This window comes from Suricata suricatta, chromosome 7, assembly GCF_006229205.1.
Source record: "Suricata suricatta isolate VVHF042 chromosome 7, meerkat_22Aug2017_6uvM2_HiC, whole genome shotgun sequence".
In the NCBI taxonomy this organism is placed as follows: Eukaryota; Metazoa; Chordata; class Mammalia; order Carnivora; family Herpestidae; genus Suricata; species Suricata suricatta.
Window position 1 is genome coordinate 10,427,369 of NC_043706.1, and position 22,072 is coordinate 10,449,440.

At 41.7% G+C, this 22,072-nt stretch overlaps 1 long non-coding RNA gene across 1 annotated transcript in view; it reads right to left on the reverse strand.

Annotated features, from left to right (window-relative positions):
• LOC115296323 overlaps positions 1-22,072 on the reverse strand; it is a 152,119-nt gene that overhangs the window by 65,784 nt on the left and 64,263 nt on the right. The gene's annotated exons all lie outside the window — the stretch shown is intronic.

A 22,072-nucleotide genomic window follows, 5' to 3' on the forward strand; every position in this document is an offset into this window, starting at 1 on the left:
AGGGAAAAAATAGCCCCCACCTCTAAGCAGCAGATTTAAAAAAAAAGAAAATCAAAGAATCCTGGTGAACCTTTGAAATCACTGTTGAATCAAAACCCTTTTCTAGAAGAGCCTTTTATGTGGTCTAAAGTGTACCTTAAAATGTTTCAGCATAGATAGTAAATTACAGTCACAGATTAGTTTTCATGTACACTCCAGGGACAATTAGTTAACACTTGATATATATCCATTAGGATACTCACTACGGAGTGTTTAGTTAGCATCTGAAAGAATAATCAAGAGTCCACACTCCTGGAGAGTTACCAGTCCCAACTCCGTTGAAGGCTTTTGCCATTGCCAAGGGGTTTCATAATTAGCATGAGGAATGGCTTTTCATTGGTGAGATGAGTTCATGATTGACACAATATCATATAGGCATCTCTGCCTTTACAAGACAGAGGGTAAGGATCTGAGGACTAAGGCAACCTACCAACTGTAGAAGGGCAACTCCAAGCCTGGGACACAGGGCTCTGACTCACAATAACAGTCACCTAACTACTTATCTGAAGCATGAAGTCAGGATCTGTTCACATCTATCTCAATTGACCTTTTGCTTCAGTTTGGCAGAATACCTCAAAGGGATAGAGCCAAGGCTTTATTGAATTAAAAAAAATTGGGGCGCCTGGGTGGCTCAGTTAAGCGTCCAACTTCGGCTCAGGTCATGATCTTAAGTTTGATGAGTTTGAGCCCCATGTTGGGCTCTGTGCTGACAGCTCAGAGTCTGAAGCCTGTTTCTCATTCTGTGTCTTCCTCTCCACCCCTCCCCAATTCATGTGCACGTGTGCTCTCAAAAAATAACTAATAAAAATTTTTTTAAAGTCTTTTTGCTAGGTCACTTCAAAGAGGTCTCGTGCGACCAAAAACAAGAGCTCTTAACCCTAAAGTTCTCCATAGGGTATCATAGTCATTCAATAGTGTTACCTTTTCCTGAAGAAATATAGGACTTAGCTAATTATATTCATGGTTGATAATATGGGAACTGTAAATAAATGTCTGCAAAGTTTTAAAAAATTGCTACGTTTAAAACTTGATTTCTTGCCTCCTGGCTAATAAGGGTTTGTATGTGTGGCAGAATTCAGTCTGAGACTTGCATTTGGACACCGACCACCCAGTAGCAAGGTCCTCAAGAAAAAGACCCCAAATCCTCATTTATTTCAAACAAGAATGCCTATTTATCACACACACAAAGAAAACCCTTAAAATTTGGGGAAAAGACCAAATCATCTCACAACAAAGGCTAACATAAAAGAGTGAAAAAAGAAAGAGGGGCACCTGGGTGGCTCTAATGCCAACTCTTGATTTCACTTCAGGTCATGATCCCAGGCTCATGGGATTGAGTCCTGAGTCAGGCTCCTCACTGAGCGGGGAGCCTGCTTAAGATTTTCTCCGTCTCCTCTCTACCCCGTCCCTGTGCTAGTGTGCTTGCACACTCTCTCTCTTTCTCTAAAGTAAAAATAAATTATAAAAAGAAAGAAACAAAGTGGCAGGTAACAGTTGAATTAGTGAAACAACTAGATAACCAGACATTTTTAACCGGTAGCATAAAGGACCTACGCAGTGAAAAATTAATCTTGCCCAAAGAGAAGTTGGACTCTCCTACTTGGCTTTTGAAAGGAAATCTCTAAGCTTCGGATCATGGAGGCTGATTAGAGCATCTATTTACAACCTTGGGCCATGCCAGATAGTCTATACCAAAAATGTGATTTATAGTGAGGGGCCTCAGGCCATGCAGGAGCAGCTCAACCTTGGAGGGGGCTTGAGGCTGAGGTTAGGTACACTGGCGGTCAATCATGTACATGACTGAGCTGTACTAAAACCCTGGACACCGAGGCTAGGATAAGCTTTGCTCTTTGTCAATACTCTGCATATGTCCACACGCATCGTTGCTATGACAAGTTACTGCTGCCCACACAACTCCACTGAACAAGGGTAACTGGAAGATTCTTACCTATGACTCTCCTATGTCCTGCTCTATGCCCCTCTCCCCTTGGTTAACTTTAATCTGCATCGCTTTGCTGTGATAAACCATAACTGAGAGCATACCAGCTTTCAGTGAGTTCTGCAAGTCCTTCTCGCAAACTATCGAATGTAAGTGCAGTCTTGGTTATCCCTGAACTTGCACCTGGTGCCAGAAGAGATGGTGGTTGCAGGGACTCTCCGAATTTGTAGTACCAATAAGAAAGAATATTATTCCTCCAGAAGCTGGAATGGGATTAAAGGTAGCCTCAGAATACAGAGAGAGAGAAAGTAGACTGAACTGACCAGATCTTCCCCTGCAGGGCTAGAAACTAAGAGAAGCGTCTAAATATCAGAAGGACTGAAATCAGAAAGAACAAATATGATTCCTTAAACCCAAACTAGAAGTATTAGGTGATATGAGATACTATATTCAACTCACATCAATTGTATATACACAGAAGGCTGAATCTCCTCTCACATTTTTTGAACTAGAATCACTTGCGGGAGCAAAAAGTGTGGCTTGAGGGGGGAAAGTTTCCAGATGGTAAAGCAAAAGGGTCCCAGAGTCATGGTCCTTGATAGCTCCCCCTTTTAGCCGTAGGAGATGGCAGCATGCAGTTGAGTTCAGAGCCGCAGTGGAGGAGGGGAAAGGAACTGGCTTTCAGCCAATCTGACGGCTTGAGGGCTGCCTGTACCCCCATGTCTTAGACAGCTGAGTCCCCAAGTTCATACTTCATACAACGGCAGAAGAGAATGACAAGTCAAAAAGGAAAACCAGCTCCTGAAGGGCCTCCGTGTGGCCAAGGGATATATTTCAGAGTGAGAAGTGTTTGGGAAACATGATGTTTCTAACATCCTGGATGTGAGAGTCGTATAATATCCCAAAGAACAAAACATCACTTTATTTTCCCTTCAGGATATTCTGTTTTTCTCTCAACAGCTTAGGTGTACTGTACACACCGGCTGAGAGAGGACAGGTAGGTGGGTTTCAGAAACCTGTTTTCTTGAAAGCTGAGAAGAGCCACATTCAGAGCTGCATCTGTTGAAGGCTGTACAGCTGCCAACAGTGTCATTCTGTCTGCATCGGCCACACGGCAGTCCTCGGAAACGGAAGCATGCGCAGCCAGCCAAGGAGTCAACCCCCTAATTCCCTTTCCTTTTAGAACTCACCCCCTTTTCTACAAAGACCAGGCCTTGACCCACTGTGAATACCTAAGATGAGACCACACTGTTTTCAAGAACTTTGTGTTCCAGTTCTCCAAATAAGAATTTGGGGAGAAGGACTGGTTTGCCCCATCTGAGCTTCTGCTCTGTGGTGTTTTCATTAGACCCAAAGAGGCTAGTGTGACCCTGCTCCCCACTTACGTTGCTTTATCTTCAACCTTCCGGCCTCCATCAATGAGCTTTTGTTGAGTCATGGGTAAGCCCCTCATGAAAATCCACTTTGCAAAGTTCCCAATTAGCAAATCAAAGGAGTGGATCTCTGTTTCATTAAAGATGCAGAGCTCTGCAATTTATGGATCTGAATATTCTCCCAAACCAGGTGAATCCTGTCAGTTGGCAAGCTGCGAGTGTTCTAAATGCTTTTCACACGTTGAGAAAACCAGCAAATAAGATGACACTGGGCTGAGGTGGGAATTGCCAGGCTACAGGAATCTGTCAAGTGACCCTTGATTTTAGGTAACTTCATTTAGTTTAGTAACAATTCATTTTATCAAGAATATTTACAGAAAATGTATTTTCTATTAAGACCTTTCCTTAAGTTCTTGACACCCACCCCTACCATTTCTCTTTCCCTCTCCTTCTCTCTCTCATTCTGTATGTGTGTGTGTGTGTGTGTGTGTGTGTGTGTGTGTGTGTGTGTGTGTGAGAGAGAGAGAGAGAGAGAGAGACAGAGAGAGAGAGACAGAGAGAGACAGAGAGAGACCATTCCTTCCAATAGCCTACAAAGAAAGCCAGATAGTTACCCTCATTTTGGATCACAGCTGGATTCTATACTATCTTAGGAATCCAAAATACAATCAGAGGAGATCTAAGTAAGAGAGACTGATATCCATTCATCTCTTAATGTATTGATTCTCATTTTTAAAAATGTTGATCTTTGGAGATAAAAATGGTGTAGAAGACTGTTGGGATCTTAGCTCTCATGAAACTTAGCATCAAATGAAAAAAACAGAAATCTAGTAAGAGCCAGAGTGGTATTAGGTTTTATAGGGCAGGTATGTGGTGTCTTGGGAGCATAATGGAGGGTTTACTACGAGGAGTTTAGCAGAGGAAGTGATATCTAAGGTAAAAGCCAAACAATGAATAGGAGTCAAGCAAGGGAAGAGGGGAGGGAAATCTGCTCCAAGGAGAAAGAACCAGATGAAGGATCATGGGTAATTCTAGGAGTGATAGAGACCCTTTGTGAGGAGCCTCAAGGAAAGAAGCAGAAAAGATTGACATTAGCTGTGTTCTAGGTATCCTCGTGTGCTGTACTGAGGAGCTGGGAACTTCCTCTACAGTACTGAGCTTTCACTCAAGGATTATTGACACTATTAAGTTATCCTCTCGGTGGCTTTAGGATCAAACCTAATCCCCTTCACTGAGCTAACATGGTGGTAGGGAGCATGGCATCAGGAAGCAGACACTGCATCAAGAGATGCCTAAAGTTCAAAGAAAAGAAATTCAGTTTGGGCACAGCATTGAACAAAGATCTCATCACAGAAATATGAGTCACTGGAAAACAGGGCCACCAGTTCGGATCATGACCGACAAAAGGATCAGCTCAGTGCTGAGCTAGATCTCCTGACATGATTCTTTTCACTCCCTGTCCTAGAAAAAAAAAGTCTAGGATGAGGCTCTACCTAGAGTGTGGGAGACTCAGTTCCAAAGATTAGAGGGATTCGAGGGATAGAGAGCCATCAGTTCAACGATTCCTTCCTTCCTTTCTGCATTTATTTATCCAATACTCATCCATAGAAAACGCCATTCTAGAAAAGCATCCATCTTTGCTCAATAATTCAATACGTATGTAAGTAAAATAACGGATTATGAAAACACTTGAAAAACTAAATACATGTACAATTTGTTTCAGGTGCCTCTCTAAGGTCAAATACCTGACACAATGTTAGTAAGAGACAGAGAATCAAGCAATGTTTATGGTCAAAAAACCCTGACTTCAGTAGCTGGGAATACTCTAGAATACAATGGTAACATCAGAATCATCCTAACAACCAGTGTGTTCTTTTAAGCATTATTGTAGCAGCCTGCCAATCAGGGTGTTGTCTTGAGCATCTATTATTACAAGGCAGATTCAGAGCTTAATGTTGAAGAATTAAAGACGACTGAGGAATGCTGACCCTCATTTCATGAGATTATAATCTAATTGTAAATTACCTAAATGTACAAGGTAGGAGAGTAAGTGCTGAAGGAGCGTCTCCACGATGGGAGCTGTGGGTGTGCAGTGTGGGACCTCTGTCAGGGGAGCCTCCTTGGAAGTGGAGGGACTAGACACAGGACTCCAGAGACCTCCAGAGACGGGAAGTCATAGGGTTTAACAATGGCGGCCCTACTAGAGCTGCACAAAGCTGTTAGTAAGCTGTCTTACTTCGTTTTAATAAAAAATAAAAAGATTCCAAAGTCAACCATATGCTTGTGTTCTGATCCAAGTATGCCATTGGCAATGTCACTGACACCCTGTTCCCTGGGCTGTCACACTTTTCAACTCTCCAACCATCATGATCAGACCCAGCAAACTAATAATCCTCCTTATAAATTCTTTCTAATTCATCTATCATAATGCATTTTCTTAGATTGAGACTCAGACAGTGGGTGTTTTCCTTCCTCTCCCAGATAATGCTCAAAAGCCTCTGAGGTTGAAATATTTTCCTATAGTTTCAAGCTCTGATCACTTACAAGGAGCCATTTTAGGGACATTCTTAATGCCTTGGAGTGTTTTAGATGATGGGGTAGTTTACCAGTAGCCTGAAATTTACTTGCCCTTTTTTTTTTTTAACATATTTAATGTTTATTTTTGAGAGAGAGAGAGATAGAGAGACAGAGACAGAAGGAGGGAGACAGAGAGAGAGAGAGATTACAAGCAGGAGAGGGGCAGAGAGAGGAAGACAGAGTGTCTGAAGTGGACTCTGTACTGACAGCAGTGAGCCCGATGTGGGGCTCAAATTCACAAACCATGGTAACATGACCTGAGCTGAAATCAGATGCTTAACCAACCGAGTCACCCACACACCCCTACTTGACCTGTTCTTGAGAGGATATTTCTCTCACAGACGAGTGAACCTGGGGACACTTCCTGAATCACACAACCTGTTAGAGGGCAGTTGTGACTCACAATAGTCTTCAGTGATATCTCCATCAGATTCTTTGTCTTCATGTCTGTTAGAGATTCACTCCTCAGTGTCTAACAATTACTAGTATCAAACTCAAAACCATTGGTATCCCTTATTGATAGGTCCTTATTAATTACCCCCCCCATTCATTCCCTTCAGAAAGCTACAATGGAGAATGTCTAATTTTCATTCTCTCTCCCTACTAAGATAAATCTCAATGCTATCATTGCTCCTGAATTGACCTTTAAGGAGTATATGAACCCTGTTTCAACAGCCTTTTACTTTCTCATGAATATTTCCTGAGCAAGTCCTCTCCACTGGCATGAAGACAGACAGACAGACACACCTTTATGCACCATGTCCCAGCATTTAGTGCTTATTGTTTTACAAGGAAAGTTCAAGACAAATCAATGAACAATAGCAGCCAGACCTCTGCGGGAAAAAAAAAAATCTATAGTAGGGGAAGCATTTCTATATTTCAGAACACCGTTAGAAGATCTCCTGAAAGAATATATTTTGGATCATTAAGAACTCCAGGAGAAGAAAATTTATAATACCATTTTTGGGGATAGAGTACAAAAAGGATAAAATTTAATGAACCTTCATTTTATGTAAATACAACAAAACTTGGATTTATAGAACTGATAACATTGGGGAGCTCATTTAATTTTATATAAACCAAGGTCCCAAACTTAAGGAATTCATCTGCTAAAGTTATTACTATGTTAGTCTAAGGGCCAGTAATTTCATGAAATATGTATGCCCAGACACCAACCTTGAGTGGCAGAGAACAGATCAGAGTTCCAGCTTATACAATATGGGAGAACACGGTTTTCTCATAAATGACAGAGGGGGAAGTCACTTGCAACAAAGCCCCTATTGTAAGTAAGAAAAGGGACATGTGAGTTGCTCACTCTTAATGCAGTTGGAACGTGCTGGAAAGCTATCACTGGTGCCATGAAGGAGGCAGGCTCACAGAACTCTGGGCAATGTCCGCCAGGAAGCCGTGGAAGGAAAGCAAAATTATTCTCAGCATGACTGAACCAGAAGAAGCAGCTTATTATGCACCAGGCCTCAGAGCTGAGGGTAACATGAAAAAACAACCTGGCAAACCCTAAGGCTAAAGATGGGGTTAAGAAGGAGAGGAGCCTGAAGAGCAAGTCAGAGGGTTGCAAAAGCAAGCAGCGAAGTGGGACAAAGATGCAGGGCAAGGACTCCAGCTGCTGGAGACATTTTACTATGATTTTGGGGTGGAGCTACTGAGTCAGGCACCAGGGCCAGGATGAGGCAGCGGACACTCTCAAGTGAGGCTAATTTGAAGGCGGCATAATAAAGGACTTGTTTGCAAAGATGTGGGTAGGATGTAAGAAAACTACAGGAAATAGCACAATACCCTGCCAGAAGCAACAGCACAGCTATGGGGACTCCTGGGCTCACTGGAGGGAGGCGGGGGCGCAGTCACTGCTACTTAGAAGCAGCGAATAGCGGTTAGAAGGCCACCTTGAGAACCTGAGACCTTATGTTGAGGGACACAGACAACCCTGGAGCAGCATTTCAAGGAGGAAGCTAGAGAAATAAATAACCAGATGCCAATCTCCTTCTAATCTCCCTGTAGGGTTCCCCATTGACTGAACCTGACCCAAAATTAGAAGGCATGGAGGCTCCTTTGTGCAGTTCACGTGAATCACCCTCCCATTGCACAGGGTGGAGAAGGGAGGAGAGAGAAGGCAGAGTCTCCAACAGAAGCTATTTCCTTTTAAGGGTCAGACCCCATTTGAAAACCTACAGCATACCAAGTAAAATCATTTCACAGTACATCAGCCCCGACGAGAGGGCTGGAGTCCCCAAGAGGGTCCAGGAGCAATGTTGGGTTTGGTCAATCCAACATACGTCCTTAAAGAGTTAATGAAATGTATTCTGGGCTCACTCAGTGCTATAAACTGAAGAGACTGGCATACTTCCTGTTTTTAAGAATCTTACAATCTAGTTTGTCCAAATGATTAAACAAATATTTGTTGAATTTCTTATATATGTTAAGATAGAGATATATTACAGCCGTGCTTTTAAAGGTATTACACAGTAGTGATTCACTTGAAAATCTTCAAGAGCAAAAAAAAAAAAAAAAAAAAGAAGAAGAAGAAGAATGTTATTGTTAGATGTTGTAGTACCAACTCTAATAACTTTATGAGCTCTGAGAAGAGGAGGAATACACTCACAGGAAGGAACATCAACAATTCCCAGACACCATCCTTGATCCCGTATCTGTCACTGGGTACCACCACTGCAACGGTAGCACTTTGAAAGGCTACATAGCAGAGTATGGACCTCAGAGCCCCTGCCCCTTTGATCTAGGCTTCAGACATTCCTTCCAGGCTGTAGCTAGTGCACAGAGTACCTTTGAGCAAATTGGGAAAAATGGGTAGACCAGTTAGGAGACTGTTCCTCTTGCAGGGTGCAAGCAGCCATCTGCCAGAGTACTGGGTTTGGCAACCAATGGGCAAGATGAGCATCAGCTCCCATTTGTGCCCATTGGCTGGGCCTCTTGGGTAGGATACAACCTACATAATTATAAAAGCAGCTCTGCATTCATTCTCTCAAGGAATTTATGAAGTACTTACCATATACCAAGATGAAAAATTACTTTGTAATACTTTAGTTTCCCATATACACTAGCAGTGGCAATAAATGGCTATGGTTTGGGAAAGATATAAACTAACCTCTGAGCTAATTAATACGAACACAAACTCTTTCTTTTTTTAAAAAAATGTATTTAAATTCAAGTTACTTAACATACAGCATAGAACTGGTTTCTGGAGTAGAATCCAGCGATTCATCACATACAACACTTAGTGCTCATCCAAAGTGCCTTCCGTAATGCCCTTCACCCATTTAACCCATCCCCCCACCCACCTCCTCTCCAGCAACCCCCAGTTTGTTCTTGGTCTTTAAGAGTCTCATTGTTTGCCTCCTCTGTTTTTATCTTATTTTTCCTTCTCTTATGTTCAACTATTTTCTTTCTTAAATTCCATATATGAGAGAAGTCCTATGAGGTTTGTCTTTCTCTGACTTATTTCCCTTAGCATAATGTACTCTAGTTCCATCCACATTGTTGCAAATGGCAAGATTTCATTCTTTTTGATTGCCAAGTAGTATTCCATTGGAAGTATGTGTATACCACATCTTCTTTATCCATTCATCAGTTGATAGACATTTGGGCTCTTTCCATAGTTTGGCTATAGTTGATAGTGCTGCTATAAACATTGGAGAGCATGTGAACCTCTGAATCAGCATCTTTCTATCCTTTGGATAAATACCTAGCAGTGCTGTGTTGGATCATAGGGTAGTTTTATTTTTGATTTTTGGGGGGAACCTGTTTTCCAGAGTGGCTGCACCTGTTTGCATTCCCACCAACAGTGTAAATGGGTTCCCTTTTCTCTGCATCCTCACCAAATCTGTTGTTTCCTGACTTGTTTGTTTTAGCCATTGTGTCAGGTGTGAATTGGTATCTCACTGTGGTTTTGATTTGTATTTTCCTGAGGATGAGTGATGTTGAGCACCTTTTCATGTGCTCTATTAGCCATCTCGATGTCTTCTTTAGAAGATTGTCTATCCATGTATTCTGCCCGTTTCTTCACTGGATTATTCTTTGGGTGTTGTTTGATAAGTTCTTTATAGATTTTAGATACTAATCCCTTATGCAATATGTCACTTATAAATATCTTCTCCCATTCTATTGGTTGCCTTTTAGTTTTGTTGGTTGTTTCCTTCACTGTGCAGAAGCTTTTTATTTTGGTTCATTTTTGCTTTTGTTTCCCTTGCCTCCTGAGACATGCCCAGTAAGTAGTTGCTGTGGCTGAGGTCAAAGAGGTTGTTGTCTGTTTTCCCTTGTAGGATTTTGATGGTTTTCTGCCTCAAATTTAGACCCTTCATCCATTTTGAGTTTGATTTTGTGCATGGCATAAGAAAGTAATCCAGGTTATTTCCTCTGCCTGTTGCTGTCCAGTTTTCCCAGAAATTTGCTAAAGAGGTGGCCTTTTTTCCATTGTATACTCCCTCCTGCTTTGTCAAAGCTTAGTTGGGTCCATTTCTGGGTTCTCTATTCTATCCCATTGATCTATGTGTCTGTTTTGGGCCAGTACCACTGTCATGTAGCTTTGTGACACAGCTTGAAGTCTGGAATTGGGATGCCTCCAGCTTTGGTTTTCTCTTTCAGGATTGCTTTGGCTACTCAAGGTCTTTCCTAGTTCCATACAAATTATAGGATTGTTTGTTTTAGCTCTGTGAAGAATGCTGGTATTATTTTGATAGGGATTGTATTGGATATGTAGATTCCTTTGGGTAGTATCAACATTTTAACAATATTTGTTCTTCCAATCCATAAGCATGGAAGGTTTTTCCATTTCTTTGTGTCTTCTTCAATTACTTTCTATAGTTTTAAGCATACTTATCTTTTACCTCTTTAGTTAGGTTTATTCCTAGATATCTTACAGTTTTTTGTACAATTGTATCAAATGGCACTAACACCTTGACTTCTTTTCTGCTGCTTCATTATTGGCATATGGAAACCACACCCATTTCTGTACATTGATTTTATATCCTGTGACTTTGCTGAATTCACATATAATTTCTAGCAGATTTTTGGTGGAGTCTTGGGTTTTCCATATAGACTATCATGTCGTCTAATGCAAACCCTTTCAACATAAAACTGTTGGCTTTCAGGAACCAAAGAATGAAGGAAGATCAACAGGACAACTAGATTAACAGAGAATTGCCGCTCTGGTCCCTAGCAAAACATCCTTTTCCTTTCTGTGGTTAACTGCATTTTCCCACAAAGACATTTCCAAATTCTGAAGCCATGAGCAGCTTGGTGACCTTATTCTATTTTACTCTGCCAGTGAGCCTCCCATAATCCTCTTTTTAAAATATACTTAGGACTTCTCCCTGATGTGCATGCAGGGTCATAAAACACCCTGATGTGGCCCCATCAGGGAACCCACTGAGAAAAGCATGTTGGAGTCAAGAAATGCTATCATATTGATTTCTGAAAAATTCAATGGAACAGCAGACAGCAGATTTGGGTGTTACATGTGTTCACCTTACTAACTTAAATTGCACTGAGGCAATGCTTCTCTGTGCCTCAGTTTCCTCCTTTGGATACTGTACCTTAAATCGAAAAGGTTTCCTTTAGCTCTTTCTGTGGCTTTCCTATGATTAGAAAAAAGAATTGTGATTTTTACAGGGAAGGCGCCAGACTTTCTATTTTGAGTATTCTCTTGGGATATCTGTACAGTGTTAGCATTACTGCTTTAAGCTCTGTCCCCAGTCTCCAAAATCAGGCACCCCAATGTCATTTCCTCTGTTTTTTTCTTATAGCTGAACTTCTACTTCTGTGACTTCTATAATCCCCTTGGTGAAGGAGTTTTCCCTTTTGCCCTGTAAGCCACCTGCTAATTGGCGTGTGATGGAGCATCCCACCTGTACAATACCTCTCTCCTGCTAATAAATGACACAAATTAAAATGATCACACTTATCGTATATTCCACTTGAGATTAAATAAGGGAATGTTTTATTCTGTGTAAGTATCTTCCAGCTGTAGGAAGAAAATGTTAATCAGACATTAAAAATGCCAAGAAAAATAAATTCAATATGTAAATAGCTACTTTGAGTAATTAGCTATTTACTATTTAATAAATGCTAAATAAGATCTCCCAGTTCACCACAACACTGGAGAGAAAGTACTTCGAAGGGCACCACAACAGGTTAGTGTTGACAAGAGCCTATAGCTCCGATGAAAGGTCTAAAAATTTAATCATGTTCCTGGGGCAGTAAAAGAGCCCAGGATCTGAGCTTGATGCAAATAGAATCGGTCTGGGTGCTAAGAGAGAAAGAAAAGGGAGACAGCTCTCATATTGAGTGAGGTCACCAAATATGTAAGGATCACAGAAACCCTTTCAATGACACCTAACTGCTTAAGGAGCAATGAATGGATCTGAACCTTGACAGTGGATCATTACTTGGATGTGAAAGGAAAGCTCTGATCAGACTGGTTAGTGTAACCAGTGTCACCTTGTTGGTAAGACCTTGACATTACTGGGTGTGATGGTTAATTTTATGTGCCAGCTTCAACTTGCTTCAACTTGGATTTGAATTAGGAGATTTGGCAACGAGGATCACCCTCACCAGTGTGTGTGACCATCATCCAATCCATTGAGGGCCTGCATAGACAAAATGGCAGAGCAAGGGCAGATTTGCTCTCTCTCTGAGCATCTCTTCTGCCTTCAGGCATTAATGCTCCTGGTTCTCCAGCTCTGACTCAGATCCAGACTTACACCAGGAGCCCCCCTGGATTCTCAGGCTTTCAGACTGAGACAAATATACATACAGCTTTTCCAACTTGCAGATGACAGATGACAGGACTTCTTGGCCCCCATAACTGTGTGAGCCAATTCGTATAGTCAATCTCCTCTTACATATACCCTACTGGTTCTGTTTCTCTGGGGAATGCCAGCAATCTAGGGTTTCACATCATGACATTGCAAATAAAGGAAGAAGAACCCTTAGAGCAATAGCTTCACCCAGATTTTTACAAATGGAAGTGGGCTAGAAGGATGGGAAGTGTAGTCTCACTGGCCCAACTCAATGCCTGTACCTCACTGGAGATCAAGACCTGTTGCCCGCTGGTCACCCCAGTGGTGAAGAGCTTCTCATTCAGTGATTTCTCCTAAGTAAGACTCCCACTGAGTATTCCCTTCAAGAACCATTATCAGTGTCTAATAAAGCATCCAACCTCCAGAGGTTTGTAGGTTTAGCCATGAGCTAATATAAGTCTCTTTGGTTCCATCCACACAGTCTCCTCTCAGAGGAAGCAGGCAAAACAAAACTGTAAAATAAACTAAGCTAATTATTTTCCCTCCATCAAGCAACTGTGCATATTACTTGCCTGTGGAACTGAGAAGACTATTTTGAAAAGGTTTTCCTATCAGACTCTTGCTTCCCATTTCCCTCATTAGCCGCCTCACCTGGTACTCCTGGATCTTTGCTGGTCCCAGAGCTGCTTTCCAGAAACCACCATATTACATTGTGGCATTAAGCCTTATTTCCAGGTGTGGAATAAGGAAACTGGGGAGATAGTATGTATCATGGTTATTCTCCAAATCCACAGCCAAAGTGCTGTTGAGTAACCGGCTCAGCTTCTGTCCCTGGGACCTCCGAGTGCAAGACAGATAGATGCAATTATGGTACCTACTTGTAGAGCTGCTGTGAAGACACAAAGAGTTTGTACACATGGAGCACCAGGAATGGTGTCTAGCACAGAGTCAGCAATTAGTAAGTACTTGCTACTATTGTTTTCTTATTTTTGTCTTGTACAAAAGAATTGCTGATCATTATAAAAATCTGGAGAAATAGAGAAAAGACGACAGTGGAAACCATCTGTACTCCTTTTTAAAAATTTTTAATGCTTTTTATTTATTTTTGAGAGAGAGAGAGAGAGAGAGAGACAGTGCAAGCACGGAGGGGCAGAGAGAGAGGGAGATCCAGAATCTGAAGCAGGTTCCAGGCTCTGAGCTAGCTGTCAGCACAGAGCCTGACATGGGGCTCAAACCCAAAAACTGTGAGATCATGACCTGAGCTGAAGCCGGATGCTTAACTGACTGAGGCCCCCAGGCGCCCCTCATATGTACTCCTAATGTCCAAAGATATCTGTGATCAATATTTTGGAATAGTTAGCAATGTACCGATATGTGGTATATACAGATAATTTACATTCTTCCAATAAAAATGGCACCATGTTATATAATTTTGCTTGCTACTCTCTTCACTCAACATTATGAATATTTTCTTATGCCCTTCGTATTCTTCCAAAGTCTGATTATAATGGGTATATTCTACACTGGCATATGGCTGTACTAAGATTTGTTTTGTCTGACCATGGAGCCTTAAGATAACTTTCAGTCTTCAACTATTACAAATAAAGCTGCAGCAAAGAGAACAAATTTATTTTTATTTATTTATTTAGTCTGCTTCGTAAGTGCATCTGGTATAAAAAGTGGGGACTGAGATTACTTCTGGTGGTCTCTATCATCAGGCCCTTTGTGGTCTGGGGACACTGGCCCAGTTTTCTGCTTAATACACATGCAAGGTGTTCGTTGAGAAGCCAGAGATGGGGAGCAGGGCTGGAGAGATGGGGAGCAGGGCTGGAGAGATGGTCAAAACAGCTTCCTAACTGCTGTCAGGTGAATGGGGACGCCCTGCTCCATGAAGCCGAACATGACCAGACCATTATCCAGGCACCATTTTGGCCTGAGCGTTGAAATGCATTCCTGATTCTAGCAACAGGTTTTCTGTTTTGTCTTTGTCTTTCTTTGCCCACATTAGTATTTTAGTGGAGAATTGAAAGGTGCGGTGTCAAGAAATGCCTGTGGATCTCTGATTTATATTCTGTGTTCATACCATGTAATCATATGTTTGTGATCTACAGACATGCAGAATCACATGTACCATACCGCTCGCTCCTGGCTAGCTATGACTGGTTGATGTAACTCCTCCTTCCTCTCCTCCTCTTCCTCCTCTTCCTTCCTCTTTTTCTCTTTTTCCTCTTCTTCTCCCTCCTCCTCCTCCCCTTCCTCCTCCATTGCTGCATGTCCTTTTATCAAATCCCATTCCCTTTCCCTAAGATACCCACTCTCAAGTATGTAGGGTATGTTTATTCAATGTAAATTTCAGTCCCTAATTTCTTACATGAGTAGTTATGAAAATATATAAAATTACAGTCTGTGCACTTTTAATGTAAATACATTTTATTTTGCAGCTCATTTCATATTTCTTATCTGTTGTGAGGGCAGCCTGCTTCTGAAATCCATGTTTCCATACCTAGATTTAGTTCATTATTCCTTTCTGTGCACATTCCACATTTCACTCTTCTGTTCCTCCCAAGACGGCTGCCTACGTGGTCTTCATTTCTTTGCTACTTGCTATCAATAAGTATTTCATCTTTGTTCAGGTTCTCTTGTGGAAAACCGTTTGTACAGATCCTCCCAGTAGAAAGATCCAGAAGAGAATTGTTGAAGCACAGGGACATTTTTACCTTAATTTCACTCGATTGTTCTCCAAAAGGGCTTCACCAGACCTCATGACAACTAGCGCTGCTGAGGACGTGAGCTTCTCTACAATCACACCAGCACTTGATACTGTCCAAATGTCTCTTCTGCCAAGCACATAGATGCCAGCTGGCATTCTGTCTTTATTTTCATTTGGCTCTTTATCTGTGAAGCCAAACACCTCTTCATATATTTCTCAGCCATTCAGGTTCCTCTTTTGTAAACGAATTATTTGCCTACCTATAGGATTTTCTTGTTTTGCATATTTTATAACTATTTCTGACCCATTTTAAGCTAATCCTTTATCAGAGATGCTGTGAATAGCTCCTTGCAGCCAAACACCAGCCAAACTCTGTTTTGGACCGTTCATACTTGTCTATTATGGGAGAAATTCTAGTTAGTGACAGACATGTTGAAAGTCACAGACACGTGGCTCCCTCATTTCCTTGCCTTTCTAGGATCTCTGAAACACTCTATTCTTCTATTTCTAGATTTTATTTTTTAAACAGAAAATAACCTTTTTTAAGTGACTTCTGTTATAACTCATAGCATTAGCAATAATGGCAATTGGAGTCATAACACAGCCTTTATTTCAACCATTCTGCATAAGAAAAGTCCCACAAGTGGGGAACTAAAATGGATACACCCTTGGCATCTTATGGCTTGTTAGGTGATAGAAAACCAAAGATTATCTGCATTTTCCCATGTCATTTGTGTTGTGAAATACTAATTTCTTCCTTCGCATACCTACTATGTATACTATTATGTAGTTGATTTTTTTTCCTTCCCAATTCTTACTGTCCTTACTCTTTAAGGTCTTGGTGTTTTTGAAAACTGCTCAGGGGAGGAGGGCATGCCAAGCCCTCATTCACCACGCCCTCTCACAGGTCTCGGAGAAGATTAGACGGGGAAGAGAATGGCACCCAGTCGCGGTTTAGGCCCCCGCAGCTGTGCTGCACTGGCTCTACCTTCCCTTGCCCGTGCAACCACATCCAGCGAACAATGTCATTTAGCCTACATTAGGGTGAGGTTGCCCACTGTGTGGAGGGTTCCTGAACAGAAACATAGACTCCAGACCGGTGAGCCTTAAAAAGCATATGTACAGACAAGTATACGCTCAGTGTGAGTGTGAGGTGGTGGCAGCAGAGCTTTCTCTCACAATGAGGTCCCATTTCATTCGGGGTCTATAGCGCGCAGTATTCCCCGCAGGCACCCCTACCCTTTGCTTTTTGGCGGAAAATGAAGTCCTGTACTAGTGATTTGGAAAGGAGGAGGAGGAGCATGGCACATTAGCCCAAGTGATCATGCCATGTCCTCAAGGAGTCGAGACGGCCTTAGAGCACTGACCCCCTCCTCCAGTCCACAAGTCAGGGGACCCGTGGGGAGCTTACCTAGCCCGGCACTGCGGGGACCCAGCGGATGCTTTCTAATTCCGGGCTCAGTGTTAGAAAGGAGGCTTCTTTACAGATACAAACTACCTCCTCCAACTTACGTCTTAAAAGCAGTCAGTGCAGTATGGTAAGTTCATTTTTTCCTATTTCTCAACTGATTTAGAACTCAGAAGAGGGTCCTTGAGGCTCCTAAGGAGAATAAAGTTTGTTGAACAATACAGGTAATTAAATTTCACTCCCAAATCTTTTGATCTAGCGGGTCTAGGGTAGGACAATTTTTGGAAGTCTTCATTTTTAATGAGATTCCCAAGCAGGAATGCAGTAGGCCTCCATGATGATCCTGGAAACAGTGTCCTAAAGGTATTTAGGGTGGGGCGCCTGGGTGGCTCAGTCGGTTGAGCATCTGAGTTTGGCTCAGGTCATGATCTCACTGCTCCTGGGTTCGACCCCATGTAGGGCTTTGTGCTGACAGCTCAGAGCCTGGAGCCTGCTTCAGAGTCTGTGTCTCCCTCACTTTCTGTGCTTCCCCTGTTCACTCTCTCTCTCTCTCTCTCTCAAAAATAAATAAACATTTAAAAATTTAAATGTATTTAGGAGTAGCTGTTATATCCCAGCATCAGGACAATTAACAAAAGTATAGTTCTAGGGCACCTGGTGGTTCTGTAAGCTAAGCATCTGACTCTTGGTTTCAGCTCAGGTCATGAGCTCACAGTTCATGAGACTGAGCCCCAGTAGGGCTCCGCCCTGAAGCACAGAGCCTGCTTGGGATTCTCTCTCTCTCCCTTTCTCTCCCTGCCACTCTCCTGCTCACACTGTCTCTCAGGGTAAATGGAAACACTTTTAAAAAAATAAATAAACCTATAGCTCTACACATTCATGTAATAGGAATTTTACTTTTTATTAAATTTTATGTAAACTTTTTATAGCATGTTATATTTATTGAAGAGCTATGTTTTAATAGTCACATCATGGGCTTAAGATACATTATTCCAACCTTTATAAAGACATGAATTTATTACTGCAAATCCAAGGTTCAGAAAATGTTCATAATTTTCTTAAAGCTTTGTAAGTAGCTACCTGACAGATGAGATTTGGACCTACATCTGTTTGGTTCAATGTGTTTTTCCACTATTCTGCTTTCTTATTTATACCTACATGTACTCATAAAGTGAACCATTAAATGCTGGGTCCAAAAAACTAGAGTTTTTAACCTCCTTCTAAAATGTTACCCAAAGATGACTGTTTTATTCCACTGTCAAATTGTTGTCTCCAGATCATGTTTGTAACTTACAATTCTCTCCAAATAATATAATATGCCTTCATTGATAAAGTGTATGGATGAAGGAAAGGTAAATAAGTATGCGCGAGCTGACCCCATATTCTCTTCCCGTTAGTGTATAATGGCTACTTATTTATGACCTAATTTTCTATAACATCATCAAAAAGGCATTGGGGTGCCCAGGTGGCTCAGTCAGCCACGCATCTGGCTCTTGATCTTGGCTCAGGTCATGATTTCATGGTTCATGGGTTCGAGTCTCACATCAGGCTCTGTGCTGACTGTGGAGCCTGCTTGGGATTCTCTCCCTCTCTCTGACCTTTCCGTCCTCATTCTTTCTCTCTCTTAACCTCTCTCAATAAATAAATAAACTTGAAAAAAAAGGTATTGGCTACAGAGTCAATGAAAAGAACACTGAAACTGGAGTAAGGCTCCCCACATTCTAATTTTATCTCTTTACTTTCTGGCAAGTCCTTTATACTATTTAATCTGAAGTTTTCTCAACTATAAAATAATTGGATTCATCAAGACCAAGGATATACACCACCATTTCTCCCATTTCTGTCTATATGTAAAGAAAAAAAAACTATGCTGATTGATCATGACATTTTTGTTCTCAATTGACTCACAGGCAGAGCTACAAAGACTGAGTTCTCAGTCCAGGGCTCTCGAAAGCTGCAACCAATTGACCAGAGTCAGTGTGCCCTCTGAACCCTCTCTACCGCTGCATTCTTTCATACCTGCAGTCTTTCCACTTTAAGACTGCTGTCAGTAGGGACCAGGACAGTAGCAATTAGGTGAAAAACCCTAAGCCAGAACTTAACACCTTAATGAGTTTGAGAAAGACGGTCTTCTGTTGGGTATACTCAATTTTTTTTTAAATAGAGAGAGAGAGTGAGCATGTGTCCACAGGAGAGGGGAGAGGGGAGAGGGGAGAGGGGAGAGGGGAGAGGGGAGAGGGAGAGAGGGAGAGAGGGAGAGAGGGAGAGAGGGAGAGAGGGAGAGAGGGAGAGAGAGAATGAGTCCCAAGCAGCCTCCACCCTGTCAGTGCACAGTCCAATGCAGGACTTGAACTCCCAAACCATGAGGTCATGGCCTGAGCCAAAATTAAGAATCAGATGCTTAACTGACTGGGCCACCCAAGTGCCCTAGATATAGTCATTTTCATAGCCGTTTTCCACAACCAGTGGATTTTTTTTTTCCTTTCTGAAAGTACACAGCTTGACTTCTGGGTGAGAAAAAGAGTGGACTCCTTCCCTGATGTCTCTATCAGGTGGCATGAAGCCATATAAGCAAAGCCTACAGAGTATTTGTTATGAAATCCAGAAGAAGAAAAGCCATGCAATAATTATAATCCCATGTCTGTTTCAAGGTCCCCAGGGAAGGAAGGACCCAGCATCTACGACTCTGCTTCAGGGCAGGGTAGGAACTATCCTGCTGGAGAGAGTAACCATGGCATGGCCACCGGGGCCTCATTAGTGAGAAAACATCAAGCTGTTATCCAGTAATACATCATCTTTCTCGTTCTCTCCCAGTTAAGTAACCCCTTCTAAAAATCACACCTGGTTGGTCAGGACTTTTGAGTAGAGAAACCTCAAAAATCATGAATAATCTCTAGATAAGCAAGCTCTCAGGAAATGTTTTTCCACGAGGTAGACACCCTAAAAAATGCTTATTCTCGCCAGGAATCAAGAATCCCCATGCCCAGATCTCCACCACCACACTAAACCTAGTTGATGACACTGAATGATGGAGGTTTCTATGGTTCAAATCCATAGGCACTTTCCGGAGTCTGATCAAGATTCATGGTTAAGGTGTTCATCATTTGCATGCAAACAATGTATATCTTCTTTGTTCTCTCTAACCTCTACAAGACACTTACCAACCTGAGAAATAGTATCACATGTTCCACTTCTGAGTGTTCCCCCCTGTGATACATAGTTTCCCTTTACTGATAATAGATGCTTCCTGCCACCTGTGACCCAATAGGTTTAAGCTGTTTGTTTGCTAAACAACGCAAAGCCCTCTTCCATTTAGCCCTGGTCTTGACCCTCAACTGCCTCAGATGCAAGAGTCTAATAATTTCCCCTGAGTTCTAGTTACAGCATGCACCTGGTGTTTCCTTTATTACTAGAAGCTTTCCTAGCAGCACAATTCTGTGCTACATGCAAAGGAAGAGACCCACGTGCTTTAAGGTTGAAAGTGAGGCATTCACGAAATGTAGAATTCAAGAAGTCCCTGCCCTTCCCTGCCATGCATATCCACATAGAACGGCTCACGTGTGCTTTTCCTGACAGTTTGAAAGGGCCTTGGAGGTTTAATCAGTAGACAGTGGCAAAAAGGATAACACACTGTTCATAGTGGGAATTCTTATCTTAATGCTCCTGCCGCCAGAGCACCAAAGACCACATGCTTTGCGGTTTACTTAGCAGTAAGGAATAGGGGTCAGGGTGATGCTTGGGTTACTATGTAGAAAAATACTACTTTCTCAACTCAAAAGTGATCCCGAGGCAATATGTAACAGCAATTCTAAGAAGTTCAAGGTAAAATATTTCTTTTAAGGGAATACATTCCTTTCCCCCATATTTCATGTTATAATAATTCCCGAGTTAACTAAACTCAGTCCTTTTAAAACATTCCTTCTTTCTTTCATTTTAGCAAGTGATCATTCCTAGTTAGGTCAATGATGGAAAATCAAAAATTGAATCTCTATTGATGCACCAGAAAAAGAAAAAAAAAAAACCCATGACTTGCAATGACTAAGCAAACATTGTTACAGTGGTTAAGACCTAGAATCATAAAGACAATTCAAAATTTATGGGAAAACACCTGAGTTTTTATATAAAAGTGGTATATATTCAACACATCTACTTTATATGTTTATATAATTTTTGTATAGGGTTCTAACAGAAATGCTACTTACTATTCCTATTATTTTATTAATTCTCCTATAATATATTAGAGATTGCTTTCTGTCACTAATGGGGTCCTTGGACCTACCTCTTTGGGGTCACCTCAGAGGTTTTTTGACAATGCGATATCTTGCACTCCACTCAGATTCTGAATCTGAATTTTTTAAATATTCATTTATTTTTGAGAGAGACAGAGAGAGAGAGAGAGAGAGAGAGAGAGAGAGAGTGTGTGTGTGTGTGTGTGTGTGTGTGTGTGTGTGTGTGTGAGCAGGGGAGGGGCAGAGAGAGGGGGAGAGAAAATCTGAAGCAGGCTCCAGGCTTCGAGCTGTCAGCACAGAGCCCAACATGGGGCTTGAACCCACAAACCACAAGATCATGACCTGAGCTGAAGTCAGACACTCAACCAACTAAACGACCCAGGTGTCCCATGAGAATCTGAATTTGTAACAAGGCCCCTAGGTGGTTTAGATGTGTGTGAAAATGTAAGGAGTTCAAGGATTAAAAAAATGAACCTGGATTTTAGGTAAGATCTCAGATTCAAGTTTCATGACTTTTGAATTGAGACAAGTTTTCAAATTGCTTTAAACATCATATCCTTCTCTTCCAGAAGGAATACATTGTATATATAACACACACACACATATTTCAGGGCTGTTAAGAAGTTGAAGTTAGTCAATTCATACAAAGGAGTTCATTAGCACAAGATTTAGAGTCCAGAAGTTTTCAGAGAATGTTCCCGGTCACCTTTCCACAGGTTTTCCCAAAATAGAATAATAAATAGAATAAGGCTCCGTTCCTTGCCCAGCACATGTGATCTACAGAGCTCTTCCCCTCACGCTTCTGCTCAGAATTACTAGTAGGATATTTTAGTGGACATTCTCATTTCTTTTGTAGACCATCTCAATCTTGACAAAAGAGAACTAGGTTAATACAGGAAATCCAACCTTTTAGATGATGGAAAATTCTTTATAAGAAGTAGATGGGCACTTGGGCATTTGTCAGCTGTGCTGCCTGCATAGAGCCTGGAGTCTGCTTTGGAATCTGTATCTCTCTATCTCTGTCCCT